This window comes from Aedes aegypti, chromosome 2, assembly GCF_002204515.2.
Source record: "Aedes aegypti strain LVP_AGWG chromosome 2, AaegL5.0 Primary Assembly, whole genome shotgun sequence".
In the NCBI taxonomy this organism is placed as follows: Eukaryota; Metazoa; Arthropoda; class Insecta; order Diptera; family Culicidae; genus Aedes; species Aedes aegypti.
The window spans coordinates 275,184,979-275,194,816 of NC_035108.1; positions in this window are offsets into that span (position 1 = coordinate 275,184,979).

Below are 9,838 nucleotides of genomic sequence, written 5' to 3' on the forward strand. Positions count from 1 at the left end.
TGGGCGACCTCTGGCGATTTTTCTTTGCAAAAGTAAGTTTTCCCATAGTAAATCCCATACAAACTTTGAACGGCTGGCGCTAAAATATAGTTTCTCCGATCGAGCTGAAATTTTGCACAGTTGTTATGGGACCTAAAAGCAATCCAAAAAGTGGACTGGAGCGAGAATCTAAATTTTTCATATAACCGTGTCCCAGGCTAGTGAACATGCCAGAGAGATGAAAACTGAACGAAAGTTTGCATCGGCTTCTAAAGAATGCAAATGTATTGGTATCGGATGATGCGGAATAAGAACGGGAGATTTGCAATGTACTTCGTGTTGCGTTTGTGTGTGAGTTTCGGCTGATAAAGATCGGGTGATAGGAAGCGTGTGAATTCATTCTTGTAACCATTGCAGTAGCGGATGGATGTTAATTTATCCAATCATCGTTCGTTTACTACAATGGCGCAGTCAGTAGGAGACAATTTTCCAATTTTTTGTGAGATTCAGTGAAACTAGTGATCAATAACGACTTCAGTAATGTATTTTTCTTCAATATTTAGGTCTTAAGAAGTGAAATGCTAAACAATTTTGTGCAGAAAACGAAGGTAATGGTGAAGTACAAGGGGGGAATATGGTATAAAAACGATGGGATGCAGAGGCGATGCGAAATGCTATGCGATTTCTTGAGAAAAAAATATGTTTAAATAACTGAGTTAAAAAAAATAATAATAAGAAAATGTGGATAAGTAGTTGAAAAAAAAGAAAAAATACGAAAAATATATGGGTGATGGACAAAAGGGAGAAGCGAAAAAAAAGACACTCGATATTTCTGAGGTAAAAAAAAATATATAGAGAATGTGAAAAAAAAGCTTTGCGATGGTTTTGAGAAAAAAGAGAGATGTTTAAATGTCTGAGTAAAAAAAACTAGCAAATGAGGATAAGAAGAAGTCTAGAGAAAAAAAAATACGAAATCTCCAAGAGAAAAAAATAAGGATGTTGGACAAATGTGAGAAGCGAAAACAATAAATGAGGTAAAAAAAAATAAAGAAAAAAAGGTGGAAAAAAGAAAGCCGTAAGAAAAAAAAAGTTCAATGACGATATCGACTCGAAAAAGAAGGAGATTCAAAAAATTTGCGAGTCTGCAAGTTGTTGTGAAAAAAAACCGTGATGATACTGAAAAAACATAGGTAGTTCAAATATAGGAATGGAAGATGTCAATGTATGCAACATGTCATAACTTTTGATTGGATTTGGATTGGATTTGGATTAGATTTGGATTAGATATGGATTGGATTTGGATATGGACTGGATTTGGATTTGGATTTGGATTTGGATTGGATTGGGTTGGATTTGGAAAAGTTTTGGATTGGATTTAGATTGGATGTGGAACGTATTTGAATTGAATATGGAATGGGCTAAGATTGGATTTGGTGTGTATTTGAATTGGATATGGATTGGACTGGATTAGGGTTGGATTTGAATTGGATTGGGATTAAATTGAATTTGGATTGGACTTGGATTGGATTGGATCGGATTTTGATTGGATTGGATTTGGATTTGAATTGGTTTGGGTTGGATTTGGATTTGGATCGGATTCAAATTGTATATGGATTGGATTTGGATTAAATTTGAATTAGATTTGGATTGGATTAGATTTGGATTGGATTGTATATGTATTGGATTTAGGATTGTATTGGATAGGATTAAAATGGGATTTAGATTGGATTGGATTTGAATTCGGATTTGGATTGGATTTGGTTTCGATTTGAATCTGATTGTATTGGTTTTGAATAGGGTCCTAAAGCCCTGTCCCAATTTTAGTGCCCAACGCTTAAGTTTAGGCCAAAAACACATGTTTACTGAATTTTCTAATGTTTTCCGTTGGTTTAAGCCCAAAAAACATTTTTTTAGATTTTGTCACATCCTTTGGCTTAAACTCAAATTTTGGGTGTAATTTGTTTTCCGTGTCCCTTACGAAATGTCAGATAGAAACAACCCCAGTGGTCGAACTAAAACCCCTGTGGTGTTTTTGTCGACTAAGCGAACGTCAAACATGATCAAAAGTTTCAAGGTTCATTTATGGACTAAATTTTTAAATTAAAGTTTAAACATGATATAGCCATTATTAGAGCGGGAAAAATTGCTAAAGTAGTTACAGTAACATGCTTTTTCGTGTTATTAAATAAAAACAAGATTTCATTAAAAATTTTAGGACCCAATTGGATTTGGATTGGATTGAAATTGGATTTGGAATGGATTGGATTAGGGTTGGATTTGGATTGGATATGGATCGGTTTTGGATTGGACTTAGGTTGGATTGGATTTGAATTTGGATTTGGATTGGATTTGGATTTAATTTGAATTGGATGTGGATTGAAATTGGATTTGGATTGGAATTTGATTTGGACTGCAATATGGACTGTACTTGATTTTTTTTTAGATTTGATTCAAATAGGATTTTTGAATTAAATGTGGATTGAATTGGATTTAAATGATATTTGAATTGAATCTGGATAGAACTTCAATAGTATTCAATTTTAATTTTGTTGGGAATTGATTACTCTTGAATCTGGCTAGATTTAAATTATGATTCGGCTTTGGATTTTGATTTGAATGAGATTGTAATGACGTTATTCGATGAATTGATGAGTGAACAGGTTTTTATAAAAGACTAAGTTGATGAAAAATGTCTTTGTAGAGTAGAGAAGAGGAATAATGTAGTAGTCATGGTAGGAATGTTAAATAATATTACTAGTTTTCCTTTTGTGTGTGTTCGAATAAGCTTGAACTAGAAATCCTTTATAAGAGAGATTCGCGGAAGCTGACATTTCTGTCAAAGTGTGAGCCAATCGAGCAGCGAGAGCTGTCAAAGTGTGAGCCAAACGAACATGCGTTATGTTTGTTTTGAACTTTTCTTGAGGAGTAATGTAATCCGCTTGAAATTATTTCGGTAAAAGTAATTTTGCATGAAGCAAAAAAATGAAATGTTTTATTTTTTGATTTTTTGTCAATGCGATTTTTAGTTTTTGATTTTTTCGGCTGTTTATTAGTTTTGATATGTAGCTCAAAGATCTATAACGAAACAAAATACACTTTATAGCAATGAGGAAGTCATATCCGTGTTACAATATTATTCTCGACGCCGAGCAAAATCAGCACTGCTGGTCTGTTGCCAAATCATTCCATTTTACTTCCGCTTATCTCTCTATAAAGGATCACTAGCTTGAACATGCTAACTGAGCACCACTAATCGGAATCAGTGTGTGAACATGCCAGAGAGATGAAAACTGAACGAAAGTTTGCATCGGCTTCTAAAGAATGCAAATGTATTGGTATCGGATGATGCGGAATAAGAACGGGAGATTTGCAATGTACTTCGTGTTTCGTTTGTGTGTGAGTTTCGGCTGAGAAAGATCGGGTGATAGGAAGCGTGTGAATTCATTCTTGTAACCATTGCAGTAGCGGATGGATGTTAATCAATGAGAATATATACTAAGGTGTGGAAAAAGAAGCAATGGCTACGTATTAGTAAAGAGAAAAAAACGTAAACAAAATTAACTACGTCACTAATTTACCCGGCTTCTTATGGGAGCTCGCTCGCTTGTTGTTGTGAAGCATTTTGCACCGTACACGGATGTCACGCACACTAAATGTCGTCTTCCTCACCTCGGTATATATTCTCATTGGATGTTAATTTATCCAATCATCGTTCGTTTACTACAGCAATAAGTCAATTTTTTTTGTCATTGGTGACTTTAATGCCAAACATCGGTCATGGAATAATTCTCAAAGTAATTCCTACGGCAGAATTTTATTTGATGAGTGCTCTTCAGGATATTTCTCAATTCAATACCCTGATAGCCCTACGTGTTTTTCCTCCTCTAGAAATCCATCTACGATTGATTTGGTCTTAACCGACTATAGTCATCTTGTAGCCAATTAGTTATTCATGCTGATTTTGATTCTGATAATGTCCCTGTTACGTTTCAAATATCCCATGAAGCGATTCTTAATCCTATCAGCTTCACTTTCAATTATTTACGAGCCAACTGGAATATATATATGAAATCTTGATGTTAAAATTTCTTTACAAACAAAACTTGATATTGACAATGCTCTTGAAACTTTAACAAATTCCATTATTGAAGGAGCATTGCAATTCCAAAATGTGAACTAAAATTTGAATCCGTGATTATAGACGATGATCTTAAACCCTTGATCCGCCTTAAAAACGTGGGGAGAAGGCAATTTCAACGCACTCGCGATCCTGCTATGAAAATTATATGGCAGGATTTGCAGAAAGAAATCAAAAACCGTTTTGCACAATTAAGAAACAAAAATTTTGAAAATAAGATTTCTGAATTGGACCCTGGCTTCAAGCCCTTTTGGAAATTGTCTAAAATTTTGAAAAAAACCTCAGAAGCCAATACCGGCATTGAAAGACGAAAACAAATCATTACTAACATATTGCGAAAAAGCTCAAAAACTTGCTATGCAGTTTGAAAGCGCGCACAATTTCAATTTAGGACTTACTAGTCCTATAGGGCGATATTCAAAACTGAAAAGGCAATGGATGGCTCTTTTTCAGTGGTAGTAAAATCGAAATCCTGAAGCAAAGAAAGCACCACGAAAGATGAAATAAACACAAAAAGTTATGTATTCACTTTGCACTTGATTTCTTATCACTACTTTTTTGATCCAGGTTCCTAATAGGGTCCTAAAGCCCTGTCCCAATTTCATTGCCAAACGCTTAAGTTTAGGAAAAAAAAAACACATGTTTACTCAATTTTTTGATGTTTTTTGTTTGTTTAAGTACAAAAACTGTTTTTATATATTTTTTTTAGATTTTGTCACACCCCTTGGCTTAAACTCAAATTTTGGGTGTATTTTGTTTTCCGTGTCCCTTCAGAAATGTCAGATAGGAACAACCCCAGTGTTAAAACTAAAACCCCTGTGGTGTTTTTGTCGACTAAGCGAACGTCAAACATGATCTCAAGTGTCAAGGTTCATGGTTCATTTATGGATCCAATTTTTAAAATAAATTTAAAATATGATAGAAAGTGGAAGAAACTGAATGTTCGAAAGGTTGTTACCTGTACTTTTTGGCGCTGGCGCCAGCTGTTAGCGTTTAAGAACGAAATAAACAGTCGTTACCCTATTGACTGTTTAACGATAAACTTGCGACATCAACGCGCCACCATATTTCATATAACGGAGGTTATTAGAACTAACTTGGAGGTGATGTTTTGGAGGTTATTTGGCAATTTGGAGGTTAAAATCACCTCCAAACACTAGCGATTTTGCGGTGGGATGTTGACGTTTGATCACGAATTGAAAATCAAGTTACTCAGGACTTGTAAATATTCTCAATCAAGAGAACGTTTTCGAAAATTCCTGGGAGACTGATTTGGAAGAAGTGAGAACTATTATTGAAAAAATCGAAAATATGAATGCTCCTAGCGATGATGGAATTTTCTACATCCTCATCAAGAAATTCGCAGAAAGTAGCTTATCATTTTTAGTTGATATATTTAACAAATGTTTTGAGTTAGCATATTTTCCTGACAAATGAAGAAATGCTAAGGTTGTACCAATTTTAAAACCAGACAAAAATCTTGCAGAAGCTTCTAGCTATCGTCCAATCAGTTTGCTTTCCTCCATCAGTAAACTTTTTGAAAAGGTCATTTTGAACAGAATGATGGTCCACATCAACGGAAATTCAATTTTTGCCAATAAACAGTTCGGATTCCGCCATGGACATTCGACCACTCATCAACTTTTACGTGTAACAAATTTGATTTGTCTACTGGTCTTGCTCTTTCCGAGGCTGGTTCATCTTATAATAGTGTTGCTCTTCTAGATATAGAAAAAGCATTCGACAGTGTTTGTCATGAAGGTTTGATTGTAAAAATAAAGAACTTTAATTTTCCAACATACATTGTTAGAATAATTCAAAGTTATCTGGCAAATCGTACACTTCAGGTTAATTAGCAGAATTCCAGGTCTGAAAGACTTCCTGTAAGAGATGGTGTTCCACAAGGCAGCAGTGTGGGACCAATATAATGCAATATTTTCACATCTGACTTACCAGATCTTACCTTACTTACAAAGACAAATTAAAGACCCCCATGTCCCTTGCAGTTGCCCAAAATTTTATGGCTCATAAGGTAATCTAGAATGCCGTTCAAAGTGTACTGCGATCTGTCAAACTTGGGTACCTTTTGCATTACCGAGGCAACGTATTTTGACAGCTACTAAAGGTACGCTGCATTTTTGTTTATCTTACACGAAAATACTCACACAGATAAAATAGTTATGAAAATCCGTCAGATTTGTACTGAAATCGGAATATAAACTCAATTTATTCGATTGGCTTGTTTAGGGGTATCCAGTTTTTCACATATCATGATTCTACGATAATAATTGAGCCAGAATCCAAAAGTTTCATAATTTTTCGTGCCCTGGAACTATTTTTAAAACATTTTTGAAGTTAGTATGGAAATCGCTTTTGAATCATTGCTCGGCAAATGTTACTACGGGACGAGCTGTCATTATGTAAATGGTAATGTCATTGAGTCTACAGATTAAAATCTTCATTAATCATTTATAACGTCAAAATTAAGAAATTGAAGCGCTATCAAATTGTATTATACTTAGAAAAATGTACTCTTTCGATCAAACTACGAAAACTTTTTCAGTGCCAGTTTCACCGGTTTGGAGCTAGAAAAGTGCTTAAATTTCACCATTAAAGTGTCGAATTGTCATGTTTCGACATGCAGGAGCAAATTTCCAACGATCAATGTGCAGAGAAACCGATGGTTAACATTTTTGGGCTAAAACTTTAAAAATAAATAGCACGAATCTTTTCGTTCGTTCCAAGCACTTATATTCCGTGAATCAGATAGCAGGACCATAGCGGTAGAAATTAAAGTAAAACCTGTTGTAAGTTTTGAACAACTATCAAAAGTTAAATTATACTGAACAATAAACAACAAGCAAATGCACCCTGTTTTATTCATTTTATTACACCAATCTAAAATATCGAAAAGGCTGATCGAAAATCTTCCAAAAACACTGTTGTAAAGCTTGAAACTTTTCAGCATACTTAACTCAAAACCGACCTAAATTACACTCTCACGCCCCTCATGACCTAGACATTCGGTCAAATTTCCCAAATTATAACAGGATTCAATTCCTGCATTCCGTACAATAATGCCTTTCTATGTACATATAATAAATATATTCTTGTATGTAGGGGCCCAGATAGCCGTAGCGGTAAACGCGCAGCTATTCAGCATGACCAAGCTGAGGGTCGTGGGTTCGAATCCCACCGGTCGAGGATCTTTTCAGGTTGGAAATTTTCTCGACTTCCCAGGGCATAGAGTATCTTCGTACTTGCCACACGATATACACATGCAAAAATGGTCATTGGCATAGTAAGCTCTCAGTTAATAACCGTGGAAGTGCTCATAAAAACACTAAGCTGAGAAGCAGGCTCTGTCCCAGTGGGGACGTAACGCCAGAAAGAAGAAGAAGATTCTTGTATGTAAAATAACACACAACTTGCACGGCTAGTTATTTCTGAAGCAGGTAAAAGGTTGTGATAAGAAACATGAAAAATACACCTAATAAAAAGATCAAATGCATTATATGACCACCCAATCGGATACATAATAAATTATTCTGCTAAGCTATCGACATTTTGTTATCCCAAATACCTAAATTTACTTAAATTGCATGAAAATATAACAAATGCCATACAACTCCGGAAAAACTTCATAACTATCTACTAATACTAATGCACAGTCGTGAATAGCCAGGCAATGGACATGCCCTATATCAACTGCAGCGATTTGCAGTAAACAGGATGTCCCGGGCCCGATCTATCTGACAAGCCAATCGAGCCCTCTGTCACCATAGACGATGGTGTCTCCATCATGTCGATAGCCTGTCAATAGCATACCTTCTATAGCTGTCAATATACTTAGCTACCGAGGGACCAAATGCAGTACTAGAAGTGGTACCCAATCTGAGCCCGAGTGGGACGGACCTGTTAGTTACCTCAGGGACGTCAAAATTCTTTGTTTGCGGATGACACAGGCCTCTCCGCCAAAGGACGAAGTCATCTGTAGTCGATTGCAAACAAGTTTGGATATTTTTTCTTCATACTTGCAAAAATGGAAGATTTCTCCTAATGCTTCCAAAACTCAAGAACAAAGAAATATCATTCATTTATACCAAAAGACGAACGAAGCATTTTTGCTAGTGAATTCTCAGATGCACATGAAAACCAAGAAAATACAGCATGCTTTGTTCTTAATAATACAAAGAAACGGTGTTAGCAACCAAAGACAATCTTCCCGGTTGAAAAAATAGATAGTATTAAGATGAAAATGTACGTTATGACTAAATAATTGAATAAATAAAATTTAAAAAAAATCTTATTTGTTCCATAGAAAAGAAAGAATCTCTTTTCAGTGTAATGAAAAATTGAGGCAGAAACAGTTTTTTTCAGTTTTTCTTAGCGGTGTAATTTTTCATGGAAAATATCATCCATTCCGACTTATACTTCATTAAAACCAATCCCATATCTTTTTTTCAGATGTTTTAGAAAATTTGCAATTGCTTTGATAAAAAATCTTTGTTTTTCCGATGCTTCGATTGAAATATGGGTTTTCAAAGAAAAGGCTTATATGGTCATTTTTTGCAAAGTTGGCCATAATTCAAAAACGAAAAAAAAAATACATTTCAAAAATTTAAGCGATTAAAGCTTATAAAATTATCTTCTCAAAAATTTTTTTTTTTTGAAAATTTTCCACGGGTTGGAGCATAGTTTTTCCGGCTTTTCTTTACAAATTTTCTCAACGGTGGAAAATTTTGTGGAAAACTTTTTCCAGTTAATTTTTTTTTATTCGTGAGAAAATTTGCTTTCATTTTCATAAAAAAAAACTTTGTTTCTACGATGCTTCGTTCTTGAGTTATGATTTTTCAAAGTAAGTAGTGGAAACAAAAAAATTCCAACTGAGTTTTCCGGGAAAATAAGCGACCCTGAATTTTTCTCAATTTTTTTTATTCATATATTGATGAGCCCTGCCTTAGGAAAAAGTTTCATGAAAATCTGAAACCCTTCGGTCCAAACCCGTACGGAAATAAAAAAAAATCCCCTTAAGTTAGGTTAAGTAAATTGAAAACGTGTTTTTTCTCTTATATCAGGTGAAATCAACTCACATGTAAAAAAAATCTGAACTGCTACGGCAAATGAAATGTAATATGTTGTTAACAAAATGTTAATAAAATCTTAAATTTGTCTTACCAAATCAGGATGATAGTGTTGTGTAATAACACAAGAACACCTAGATATAAAAAATGAATGTAATTTTTGGAATGATACTAATGAAGAAATTAAAAAAAATTGGCAAAAGTTGAATTTTCATTGATGTGGACCATCATTCTGTTCAAAATAACCTTTTCAAAACGTTTACTGAAAGCAAACTGATTGGACGATAGCTAGAAGCTTCTGCAGGATTTTTGTCTGGCTTTAAAATTGGTACAACCTTAGCATTGTTCCATATGTCAGGACACATGCGTTAGTTTTGTTTGCCTTCAAGAGGTTTGTAGTTTAATTCAACCAATTCAAAATTTAAATCTGCATTCGGGTAAAAATCTTGTTCAAATCAAATTGGAATGATGAACTTGTTTCTTGCTTTTGATCTTCTCTGTTTAATTAGTATATTTGTATTTCATTAGAGTTCTATGTGATTGGGTAAAAATTGTCATCTTAGCAAATTAAACAAAAAATATTTTCCTTGAAAGTGACATACGGTATCACATAAGGTTGTTCAATCGATTTGGGACA